The following is a 13,974-nucleotide window of genomic DNA, read 5'->3' on the forward strand; positions in this document are numbered from 1 at the left end:
CTTCAAAGTAAGATCATCTTCCATCCTTGCTGATGCCACTGTGCTACAAATTTTGAAACAGTAGAGTAACAGCAGCTTAACTTTGCATCTTGGTCATTTACTATGAACATTGGTAGCCCCATTACTAATATAATTTTCTTGAGTGATCAAAAAATAAGAGAAAAGCAACCTGCAAATCATAAACTCAGCAATGGGAATTCAGAAACTTTTGGTTCTATTTCAAGTGACTGAAGAAGTTATAACAACTTTTGTGAGTGTCTGAATGCCACCAGCTAGCACAAAAAAGAAGCAATCACTGTCACTGTTCACTTCCTCGTAAACTCCCAGCAGAAAGAACTCCAGTAACAGAAGTCTGCTCATCTTTATTGATTTCTTACAATCCCAGCCATCATTCACCTTAGTCTCAAAAGGGAGATCTGTTTCATACATTTCCAAAAATAATCATCTGAAAGTCCACTCCTGCCTCAGAAAAGTCTTGTCAAAGCACAGTGTCTTCAAAGGTGGGCTATCCACTAGTAGTTCTTTCACCTCTTCCTTGAACTTTACTTATAAAATCTAATAAAATTTCTCAAGATCCAGCTCATTTATGGGGACAACACTTAAAGATTTAAACAGTGAGAAAAGGAATCCAGTGCAGGTGAACCACTGCATGGAATCAAATGTTGGAGAGCAAGAGTGCCTGCCCAAAAAAGTGGCAATGGCATTCCTCAATTCAGCACCCCAGTGAGGCATTTTTTAGCATGTCGTAGTCCTTTGCTGAGGTCCAGCTCACTGTAGAATGTTTTACTGTAATTTTAATCTCTCAAATACTGAGTTACCTGGATATCAGTTTATAAATGTTATCTCCCAAGTGCCAGGATCAAAGACAGTGTACAAAGCAAAAGCTTATTAGTCCTACTTCTGCCAGTTCTATAACTATATTAATTCCTCTTCAGCTTCAGAAAAATCATGATTTCTTACATATCACATGCACAATTTTAGATATAGGTCAAACCCCATATAAAATTATAGAGCAATTTAAGTTGGAGGCTATCTCACCCAGCTTCCTACTCAGAGCACGGCTATCTTCAAAGCCAAATCATGTTGCTCATAGCCTTACCCTATCAAGTCTTGAAAATCTCCAGGAGTGGAGATTCCATAACTTCTTTGGGCTTCTTCTTCTCTCTTTAGCTACTCAATATGAATATTTTCTCCTTCTATCCAATCAAAGTTTCCCTTTTTGCAGCTTATGGCCCTTCCCTCTTGTCCTTTTTCTGCTCACCTCAAAAAAAAGTCTAGTTCCACCTTCTTAATAACCCCCCACTCAGTGAAGCATAGCGATTGTACCCTCTCTCAAATGTTCTTCAAGATAATGAAACTGAATTCCTTCAGCCTCTCCTTATGTCATATGCTTCAGCCCCTGGAACCGTCTTGGTTACCTCCTTCTGGATACTCTTCACCTTCTAAGTATCTCTTGCACACTTGGGAGCCCAAACTGGGCACAGTATTCCAGATGTGGCCTCACAAATGCCGAGTAGAGGAGAATAATAATTTCCCTTCACCTGCTGGCTGTACACTTGTTATGTGGTTAGCCTTCATTATCTCAAAGGTGCAGTGCTGACCCTCGTTTCATTGGGACCCACAGGTCCCTTTTTGCAGAGCTGCTATCATCTCATTAGTCAGTTCCCAGCTTGTGCCATTGCATGGGGTTTTTCTGTCCTGACTGCAAGACTTTGTCCTGTCAGCCCATACTACAGCCTGTTCAAGGCTTCTCATATGGCAACCCTGTGCTCCAGCACATCAGCCACTCTCCTGGTTTCACATCATGAACGTGCTGAGGGTGCATTCCAACTCATCATCCAGATCACTGAGTATGTTAAACAGCATAAGCCCTAATATTGCTCCTTGAGTAACACCACCCATAACTAGCTGCCAGTAAGATTTCAAACTACTGACTGCAACCCTTTTGACCCAGACAGTCCAGCCAGCTATATGCCATACATACCTACCCTGTAGTCTTCCCACCCAGTTGCATGTGGATTTGGCTAGAGGGATGCCATGAGAGGCCATGTGGATACCCTAGCTGAAATCAAGGTAAATGATACCTTCTGCTTTTCCCTCATCCACAGAGCCACTCATTTCATCACAAAACACAATGAGATGGGCTAAACAAAATTTGCCCTTCTGCCTTCCCCCTCTCCAGTTTTAGAAATTCCAAATATATTAAGGTTAAGTATTTAGTTTGTTGCATGGGGGAGAGGGCATTTCTTATTTTTGGAGGATGGCCAAATAGCAGCTGAAATCTTATTCTACCTTAAATGCATTTTCATAACTTTTGGGTTCCACTCTTAAAGAAGACCAGAAAAAATGGGCAGTGTTGCATGCATGTATGAATCTCAGTAACTTAGTTGATCTTGGAACTTTTTTGTGAGTGGAAGACCCTAATCTGTATATTGTAATTAACTCATCATGTAGTTTATAATGTAACCAATGAGTGATGTGGGCAAGCAAATGCACCCAAACTTTGACCAGTCAGATAGCCAGTCATGTGCAAAGTGTCTCTGGTACAGGTAAAAGTTGCCAGCACAGATCAGGTAGTTCCACCTGACCTAGCAGAAGATGCCTTCAGGAGGGGATCTGCAGAGGGCAGTCCTTTCAGCCCATCGCTGGCCATTGTGTATGAGCACTTTGGATCAAGGTGTCAAAGATCCCAGTAAAGCTCACTTCACAGCACACCGCTGCAGTTGTCCATCCAATAGGATAAACTGGAGCTAAGATCTAATTTGAGTCTTGTTGTGTAAATGAAGAACAAGCAGATGATGTTGCCTGACTTTGAAAAATTGAATATTCCTCCATTAAATATGAATGACAGTTGGAATCTATAAATAACTTATAATAAAACTTATGAATAAAAACGGTGGGGCAAAAACTTTCTTTTTGTCTTACATAGATAAGATTCAGTGAAAATAAAAGAGATTTTTTAAACAATAAGAAGTAATTCTCTACACAATCCACAATTAGCTAGTATCCAGTGAACATGGAAATTCACAGCTAAACTACATACAGTGCTAAAAAGTGCAGGATGCTCTTCCATATAACAAAGATAAGGATGAAAATACTTTAGAACCATTTCCTGTAAATTCCAGGCATAAAATACATTATTGGGGGAGGTTTTTTGCATTTAACTTTTGTTCTCTGGCTAATGTTCTCAACATAACCAGCAGACTTCAAAGCAGCATCTTTATTTATTCATTGCCTTTTGGATGATATGGAACTGGTGAGATGTTTTGAACTGAGACTTCTGTTACAACTTGATGATCAAATTCTTTTTTAATTGTGTCTCTGTTGTGGTTAATGGCTTTGAGAAATCAAAAATTCAGAACAATTTCTCTTAGTTACTGGATTGTGCTTCCAAAATGTATAATGAAGTATTCTAACAAGGGAGGTATTTTTTGGTAGAGGATATTGAACCATTATCTCAAACAGTTGTGATAGTAGGTTTAGTGCCCACTGAGAGGTTTTTGTTGTGCCAAAGGGCTGGTAGTAACACCTGCTGAGATGCCTTGCCATCTGTTTATACATCTAAGAGCTGTAAGATTTGATTAGTAGAACTTTTTCTCATACGCTGACATTTTTTTCTGTATTTGGGATGCGTTTTGGATGAAGCACCTGGCTTCACAGTAGTCTTTCCTAGGAAAAGAGTGAATTAATGCTGTGATGCTGCACTGAGCAGAGTTCAGTTTTGCAGGGATGAAGGTAAAGTTTGATATACTCTGAAAGATCTCACACACAATGTGTGCTAATCAAGCAGTGTCACAAATCATAGTCATAAAGTGTTTCACTGCAAATAACTCTCAGTTTTGCCTGCATTATTTTTAAGCTCTTGCACCTTATTACATCCTTCCATTCTAAATCTTTCCTATGCCTTTCCCAATTCTTTCTCCCCTCTTCTCATGATTCTCTTTCATTTTCACTTTCCTTCTCCAGGACTCCTCCCAGATATATTTCTCTCTCCTATTTCTCTAAACTACCTCCCACACTCTACTGCTTCCCATCCCTCCCCTCACCCTATCCATACAACTGCATGTGTGTGTACATACACACACATACATATGCTGGAATCTTAAAATTAAATTCAGTTATATTTGCATCAGATCTACATTTGCATAATTGCAATTTTTACACAATCCTCATACTTTAGCCTTGACAGTATCTTACGGAAAATCCCTGGGCAAGAACAATTCTGAATCTTAGTCAATATGTATTCCAGTCTAACAGGCAGCTGCATCTTCATGCTCTGCTCCCCAATTAACACAAAGCTTCATTACCCTTTTTGGATAAAAATAAACTGTTATGTGTTTTATCTTACCCATAATTCATTTGTTTACAATATTAGTAAAACTCATAATTAATTAGACTTCTCATGGGATCTAATTCCCTTCTATGCTTTCTGGTGCACTACTATAAAGTTTAGCAAAGGGAACAATTTGCAATGCATCTCTCCCCTAGGAGATCCTCGTCATCATTTGATCACAGATCCAGCCTATGCTGTTTTTTCCCTTTAAACCCTTCAGCTTTGATTCCTGGTTGCACAGTGACACAGCTTCACATGGAGGAAGGAAAATTTTTCTGCCCTAGAAGTATTTAGCTCATGATTACAGCACTGTGGGAAGCATGAGCGGGTGGTTCAGTCTCCAGCAAGTTTGCATGGGGACTGGAATCCAGGTTTCCCATTTCAGTGCTGCACCTTCTTCTGACAGTAGTTTCTGGCAGAGGAGTTAGCATACAGAGTAAATGGGTTTTTTTTAGAAAAAGTCTGTGTAGCTAGAAACAACTGAGAAGGAAACCTTTGACAAACTGCAGGTGACAAGAAGCAACTATTGTAATGCACCAAGACATTCTGAAACATCAGATCAGTGTGGTCAGTAACTTCTTGCAAGGAATAAGGAAAAAAAGTCCCACTGCATTGAAGACATAGCTTGGGTAGTTTTGAGTAGGACTTGGGCACTTGTGCCACTGGGAACTTAACCTCAGCTAGCCAAGAAGTTCCAGTATTCTCATTTCTTCCTCATGGATGACTAGCAAGTACAGCATGATTTGCAACTTTAAAATAATTTGTCTTGCATACCTTTCTTTAAGAAAGGCATCATTCTGTGTCAATATTCTTCGCTTCTTACTTTCATTCCCTTTTAGTTTACTGTTACCTACCTAGCTGGGTAAAAAAGTATGCTTCTCACAGTACAGATAATTTATTTACAAAAGAATGAATCTAATCAAATATATGAGGAAAAATGGAAGACTTGCTTACAGTATTATATAATGAATTTGCATCTTCTTACCACATTCAGCTTTCATCCAGTCCAAGTGATTTTTTTCCCTGTATAATCTTCCTGTAGAATGAATATAAAGTTAATTTAATTCATGTTCTGATCCCTGATTAGTCTGATTAATACAAAATACAAACAGATATGCCACACAATGAGATGCATGCTTTTAGAAATCATTTAATTGAGGCATATATATTTTAAGGCTTTAATTACACTTATGATGTGCACTAGGAAATAGAGGAGAATGCATCTGGATAAGTGATTTGAGGCTGAATGCAGACCTGGTCTACCAGGCTGATTCACAAGGTGATCATGTTCTGTACCATGTAGTGTATATAAAAGCTATTCCTGTTTATGAAGTTTAAAATCAGTATAAAGCATTGCCAGCTGTCTCTTTCTTCTGTAGGTGGTGGCAAAGAATGTAGACTGTCGAAGACAGGAGAGAGAGGGAAGGGAAGAGAATACATAAGAATTCCTAGTCCTTTCAGTGGAAAAGATAAAGGAGCACTAAACTTACCTCGAAATGTGCTGGTGAGGGGAGAGTACTGGAGAAAATTAGACAAGGGCATATGTTTCTCTGTGTGTGTGCATGTATGAATGTGCATATGTACACATGCAGTTGTATGGAGAGAGCATGCGAAGGGATGGGAAGCAGTAGAGTGTGGGGGGTAGTTTAGAGAAATAGGAGAGTTAGAGAAATGTATCTGGGAGGAGTCTTGGAGAAGGAAAGTGGAAATGAGAGAGAATCATGAGAAGAGGGGAGAAAGAATTGGGAAGGGCATAGGAAAGATTTAGAATGAGAGAATGTAATAAGGTGCAAGAGCTTAAAAATAATGCAGGCAAAACTGACAGCAAGAAGTGTAACAGAAAAAGGGAGGAAGAATTAGGAAGACAAAAAAGAAAGAACAAGCAGTAGAACTCATTAAGACAAGTTTCCTGTGGTTTTATGACTTGTAATGAGATTATCCTGTTTGCTGACCATTTTGTTAGCATTTGTAGTAAAAGCAAACAGGAAGTATAAACATAAGCATCCAGGCCCTGGGTGTAATCAGAGCAACAGTGCTTAGCAAATCCAGAAATACTAAGATTATTTCTATTCAAAAAGGAAGCAATTATTTTAATAAGCATATTTATATATGTGTATGTGTCTGTATGTAAATCAAGTCCTATATTGCAGGACAACAGCAAACTTTTAGATTTTGTTTGAGAAATTCTGATTTCATTAGCAAACTTGCAAGATATTACTCAACATCAAGGAACAAATACAAGTATTTCAAGATGTCTGAGGACAAACCATGAAAACCAAAAAAATAAGAAAGCTGAATTTCAGAAATACTGTCAACAGTCCTAAGAACAAGAAGTTGTAGAAATGCAATATATAAATTAGCTAAAAACAGTACTAACCCAGTCAACATAAAAATACTCTTTCAGACAAAGAAGGGCTGCAAATGATAAATCACAGGATGAACTGAAACAAAAATGAAGTGGTGCATGGCCTAATGAATACCAGCGATAGGCAGCTGATAAGCTGGTCTACATATGTCTAAGAGAGAGCATATCCATATAAAAACTGAGGTGCAGCTCTGCCCTCAGTGGGAGACTGACTAGGTTTCTACACTCTGCCGGCTCCACTCAGCTTGTGGGAATGTTGTAAAACTGAGACCTTGAGCACTCTGTCAAAATTGGTTGAAATTTTCAAGGTTCCAAAGCTATTGCAAGACACGGACTGACAGAACGTGCAACAGAGTAAATCTTGCTTCCTTAGGAAGTGAGGCTAAAACTGTAGAAAAGCAAAAAGAGGTGAGAGATTTATTCAGATAGACAGTTGATTGCCACTACATTAAAGCTAGATGCAGTTTGCATTTGCACTGCAAATTAGATTTGCTTCTTGGATAGCAGTACGTGGCATGTCTAATTTGGACTAGAAGGCCAAAATAAAGGACACTTTCATTAAAATAAAGTCAATGACAATAAACTAAAGGTACAAATTGGGAGGTGCAAAGCACAATACAAATCCGGACAAAAGACACTGTACAACAAATGTGACAGAAAAGATTGACACAAGGCTGTTCCTATTGCAGTGTCCAAAATCCCTGAATGCATAAGAAAGATATACACTAAAAAATCAGGAATCAGAAGATTAAGAAGTGATGACAGAAATAGTATTCAGCAATAAAAGAAGTGGGCAGTTACATCAGTAGCAACATGTTTCAGCAGCCTCCGTTCAAGTTCGAATTAGACAGCAATGACAAATAGTCTCAAGGAATCAAGCCTCAAACAGAGAATGAATCCCTATAATGAGGACTGATCTGCTCTGAAGCCGACCTATTGGGTCTCTTTCATATTCTGACAGTACCTGTGCGAATGAAATATATGCTAATGAAACTTAACTGAACTGAGATCAGCAGAGAATATTTTGGCAGAGGATATTTTGTCCATGAAAGAGTGCATCATAACTCTTGCTCAAACTATTCTTATCTCACAACTTTTACTAATTTTTTTTTTTTAATGTGTTAAAGAAAAGGTTGGTGTGCAAACCAGCATTTTTTTCATTCATCAGCTTGACACACTTTTCTAATACTTCCTCAAAAATAACTTAGGATGTCATATTTAATTGGCTACTCAGAATACATTGTCCAAGCACCATGCCAGCTGCGTCTCAGGTAAATTAGTTCTGTCATTTGCTTCACTTATAATACATCTCCTCGAACTACTGCACAGTTAATCGTATTGTGTTAAGCAGAATAGTTCTGAAAACCATGTAAATTTGATGTTATCACTAGTCTGATGAACACCTCGTGTCTCCCAATTTTTACTATCACATAGAGTATGTAGCATAGACTGGATCCCAGACAGCTATTGAATTCAGTTAGTTATGTGCAAAGGAATAAGCTATAGCCCATAGAGGATTGTAGTAGCCCTGGGCTATTACAGAGCAAAAGAATAGTTGTATTCCATTAATTCAGCATTGATGTTAACTCATCCTGTATTGTAAAACATAAACATTGGAATAGGGTAAACATGCTATTTGTATTTAAAGAAGAGGAAAAAGACAAGCCAAGAATTTAACAAACCTGCTATTTACCTTCAGTCCCCCCAGATACTGAAGCAAGTAATGGAAGACACTATTATAAAGCATCTAGAAGATAAAGAGGATATGTAAAAGCCAACATATACCTGTCAAGTACAAATCATTACAAGTCATCTAGTTTCCTTCTTAATGAGTAAGAGGCCTCGAGAAAAAAAAGAAGTGGAATCTAGCAGGATTTCAGGAAGGCTGTTGATGTTTTGTTATGTGGGATTCTCATTCATAAGCAAGCTTATGTGACTAGAAAACCACATGCAGAGAGAATTTATTAATGGTTTACTGAACTAGAAAATTGTATTAAGACCGTATCCTGGTCAGTATCATTATATATGTTCATTCATAGCTCCATATGTTTGTTAAATTTGTAGATGATTTCAAGTGGAAGGATCTGCAAGCACACAGAAAGCCAACATGAGAATTTAAAATTATTGTGACGAATTCAAAGAATAGTCTATAAAAAGAAGACATATTTCAGGTTTGGAAATGTAAAATTCTGCTCTCAGGTAAGAACAGACGCTGTGTGGGTGGCATGCAGGTATTAATAATTAAACAAAATCATACAGGAGAATAAGGTGAAGATGCTACCAGAGTGTGTGTGTACATGAATCTCTGTGAATTATATTCTTAAATAGGAGAAGTATAATATTAGAATTACAGTTTATCAGATTACCAGAATGGTGATAGTTATCACAAACTGCTGAGGAAATTAGTAAGGTAGAAATTTATAATAATGAGAGACTTCAGTTATTTGCTGTCATGTGATTAAGATCCCCAGCAATCAGGAAGCAGGTGTGAATAGCCCACTTTGAGATGGTAAAGGTTATGGACAAAATGAGATGAGACTTCAACAGTAACTTTCAAACTTTGAGAAGAAAAGGAAAATTTGAAAGAAGCAGATAAAAAAAAGTTTGCACTGGATTGGAGACTTTATAAAAACATGTTATAGTCCAAGAGTCTATAAATACCCTCAGTTTGGAAGATATCAAAAGCATTTAACACCAAAACAACACTAGCGTGATTAAACTGCAAAGGAAGATACTAAAATATAGAAATAACTTTTAAAAAAATGTAGTCGTGTCCAAAGGAGAAAAAAAAAAAAACAGGAGAAGCTCTATGAAGTTAAATGTAAAATCACAGATAAGTCCAAAAACACTGTTTTGAAGAAGCCCTAGCTAAATGTCCAAAGCCATCTTAACCACATTGAAAAGAAGCAGCTCACCAGACCATCAGTGGAACTGATCAGTGATCACAAGCAGCATTCAACAAAAATAATCTATATCAGAAAAAAATAAATTAATTACTTACATCAATTTTCACTGAAGAGAAGGTCAGGGCAGTTCTTAACACCATTCTTTACAAGTGATGAGTCTGAGGAACTGTCTCAGTTCAAACTATTAATAAAAGAGGTTTTAGGACAAACCACAAAAGTAACCATACCAAATTACAAGAATGAGATGGTAATCATCCCAGAGTTGTAAAGAAATTCAAACAAGAAATTGCTGAGCAGTACTGTGGCACATACCCTGTGATTTAAATCAGCCTCTTAGGGCCGGAGGTGTGGACACTGACAAACGTTGACACCAAGCTTAAAACAGGCTCCAAGAGAAATTCGGGGTACTACTGGCCCATAAATCTGATTTATATTTTCAATCAGTTTTCTTTCTACATAGTTAAAGATTATACTTGTAGATACATGGATAAATATAATGTACTGACAAAGAGTCAGCAGAACTTCTGTTGGGGCATCACGCCTTACTAATCTATTAGAGATCCCTGACAGAAATAGAGAAGTATCATCTGATTGATATGTTTTTCATAGATACTGTTACCAAAGGCACTTAATAAGTTACATTGTCATACATAAGATATAAAAAGAAGGTTAAATAATCATGTTTTACAATGAGAAGAAACTACCAGTGGAGACCCCCTAAGACTCTGAGGTAGAATCTTTGGTGTGTAAAGCAGTAATAACCATATGGAAAAGGAGGGAATTGTGAAAGGACAGAATTTTCAGGTGATGAAGTATTATGCATGCTAGACAAACAAAACTGACTGAAAAGGAATCCACAGGGATCTCAAAATACTGAAGGACTTTTCAGTAAAAACCACCAAATGAAAATTGTGACAGGTATAATGCCATGCACGTGAGGTAAAAATACCATAGTTATAAACACATAACACCTGTCCTAAACTATGGTATCTATTATCTTTCAGAAAGAGGTCTGGAACCACTGGAGGTGGGGGAAAAGAAAAATAAAACCAAACAAGACAATGTCAGAAATTACTAGGAAGAGGGAGAACAAAACAGAAAATCCCATTATGTCACTATGTCAACTCATCTCGATCCTCCTTTTGAACACTTGATACAGTTCTGTTTATATGTTTTCAAAAGAGGTGTTAGAGAATTTTAAAAAATACTGTAAAGGACAGTCAGTCTCTGAGATTAACAACAGCTTCTGTACAAGGGATGAGAGAAAGGACCAAGACTTTCCATGCTTGGAGAAGAGGTGATAGAAAGGTTTATGCCATAGCTCGATAAAATTGTAAGTGGTTAGAATAAGATAAATAGGGAGTGCTTGTTAATTATTTCTAACCTCACAAAAACTGTCAGACCCTCAATAAAATTATCAGGCAGCAAGTTAAACATTAATAAATCTTAATATAATATGTAACTAAATTGTGGACCTCATTGCCACAGAATATTTTGGTAACTAAAAGTACAAATGAGTTCCAGAAGTGGTGGATAAATGGATGTGGAAAAGTCCATTTGTAGCTGTAAAACATGATGGCCTTCAGTCCAGGGAGCTCTTAGGATGAGAAGATAAAGCAGAGGTTAGATCACTGTTATGCTCTTCTTGGAATTTTTGCATATTGGCTTCTGTTGTGAACGTAAGTTCTGGGCTGTACTGCCTTTCAGTCAACCATGAAAAGCCACAGGTTCTTATGAAACGCTTATGATTTTCTAGACAGGAGTTCTGCAGAAAACTTTCTTGGGCATAGAGTGATGACAAACAGAGCAAGAGTCAGAAATGTTGTACTGCTTCAGAAAATGAAAAGCATCAAGCGGTGAAGTATAAACATGAATATGAAGGAATATTTCTCTTCAGTTCAACTCTAATAAATCATTATCTGGAAAACTGGCCAGGTTTTGGCATTGCATTTCAAGAAAAATGATCCAGAAGAGATCTGTAAGTATGAAAAATATCCAAACAATATGACCTATAAGAAACATCAAAAGCATTACAGATCTTTAATTTAGACTGGAAACTTCCATTATGTAAAAGGTAGCATCAAAGAAGGAAAAAAAAATTGTTCACTAGGTCACAAGAATAAAGAATAAAATGTAGAAAGCTTACACTGTTGCAAAGAAGATGTAGGCTAGACCTCATGGAGGATTTTTTAACAGCAGGATTCCAAGCATTTGTGCAGATTGCCTAGGGAAGTCTAGAGCCTCTATCGTCCTAGGGTTTTAAGACATCTGTCAGACCTATATCTTTACAGTTTAAGTGCAGATCATCCTGACTTAGGTTAGTGGGCTACATCCATGTTCAACATCCTTTAGATCCCTATTTTTTTCTGACATTTGAGGAATGTCTTGTTTGAAATATGTGTGATAAATTCATACTATTTTGAGAGCACTGGCATGCAGCTATTCATGCTGTCTTTGTGTATATTTATTTTCTTTCTCACTCCATCTCTAATCATCTATGATTTTGTTTACATGCTCAGCAACTGTTCCTCACAGTCAAATTCTTCTCCGTTGGCTTGCTACTTGCTGCTTAGTCTTATTCCCTGTATTTTGTCACATTCCCCTAGCTCATTTTTCAAACAGCCAGTGAAGATTTGTTCTTATTTTTATAAGGACAATTTCAAATTTCTCTTTACTTATTTATTTTTAAAGGTACATATAACAATCAAATATAAAAATTAAACATGAAGGTTCATATAACAACTGAGCATGTTATACTAAGATCAATGCCATTCCCTTATTTAGTATATTCTTTCAGGAAACACTTATTCCCTTGGTGAAAAACTCAGGTCAAGTCACCCAGATATTTTGCTTAATCATGCTTGGAGAAGTACTTTTTGCTTTAAATTTAGTGCAAGCTGTTGGCAGCGTTTATACACTAAGGTTAGTCTTGCAGGATGAAGGAAGGAGCAAAGGTAACAAAGATTTAAATGTGCTTCTTTATCCCTGGCACCAGCAGCTGCCAGCTGTGGTTGTGCCACAGTGGATCCATCGGTCCAGGCTGGAAGAGCAGAGCCTGAGCTGCCTGTAGCATGGCACCTCCGCAATAGCACGTTCTTCTCTGCCTAGGGAAGACTCAGCCCACACAGGCAGAGCCTGAGCAGGCACTGAGGTGCTGAACAGGCACCAGCTTTCTTCCTCCAGAAAGCTCTGAAGCCTGGCCTGTGTCCACACTTGGCTAAATGCTTACTTACAAACAAAATACCAAATTAGTATCGAGTTCATGATGTCCTGTGTGCCCACATCCACTGACTGGAACAGATAGGATTTTTTTGTAGATTCTGGGTCACTAGAGCAGAGAACACAGATCAGCATGCTCCAGGCAACTGTACTTCCTATTCCTCATACTAGCAGAAGTAATAGTAGAAATGTCCAGTAGTAGAAGCAAGACACATAATGCATCTGAGGAGTAAATGGGTCTCCTGCCTTCCTTCACAGCAGAACACTTGAGATAACTTTTTCAGAATCTTCACTATCAGCTACTAACTTTTTGTGCAAGGCCCTTAAAGTTTTTTAAAGGTATTTATCCCTGCTTTCTGAAAATTTAGCCCTGAGAGATTAAAAAAAACAGGAGGGGGCATCCAAAATCATCCATATATATGACAATCATCTTATTCAAAGGAACAGGTATCCATTCACTCAGAGCTATCTGCAGAATCAAGATCTGAGTGAGCAATGTCATTTTTATAGCTGTCGTTTAAACCAGCAAGGTTATGTTTTTGTGCAGAATTACATGGTGGGTAATGGTTCTGTTATATTCCAAAGTGATTATTTCTAAAGCCACAAATATTTTTCTTTCTTAATTGGAGAAAAGCCTTCAAATGTCTTGGGACAAACTCATCTCCTAGAAGCAAAGGCAGGGAGACACATAATCTGCAAATGTGCCACTTCACCCTTCCCTTTAGAGTAAGCCAAGATGTAGCAAATGATGACAGAATAACTGTGAGGGGACATTACTCACGCCTGGTGGAGTAGATCAGAAGAAATCTGGGCTAACTGCATCAGTGTCAGAAATGAGCCATCAAAGTTTGAAACTTTTTATCATTCCATCTAGAAATCTACTAGAGAATCAGAAGGACTTCCTTTATAGTCGTCCCTCTCAACGTACATAATCCTTTGACATGCTTAATGTTCCTTGATTACATGTGCTGTTTCTCCCCTTTGTTGATTGGCAGTGATATTGTTGTGCCAGAAGAGGTTTAAAGTTTTTGTAATTCACTCCCTTGTTGCAGCCAGCCAAGATCAAGGTCTTTGACTGTCTTCTCTTTGATTCTTGGAAGTTCAGTTTATTTAACCCTATTGTTTTCACCCCTTTTTAAAAAAAAATGGTT

Source organism: Strix aluco, chromosome 5, assembly GCF_031877795.1.
Source record: "Strix aluco isolate bStrAlu1 chromosome 5, bStrAlu1.hap1, whole genome shotgun sequence".
In the NCBI taxonomy this organism is placed as follows: domain Eukaryota; kingdom Metazoa; phylum Chordata; class Aves; order Strigiformes; family Strigidae; genus Strix; species Strix aluco.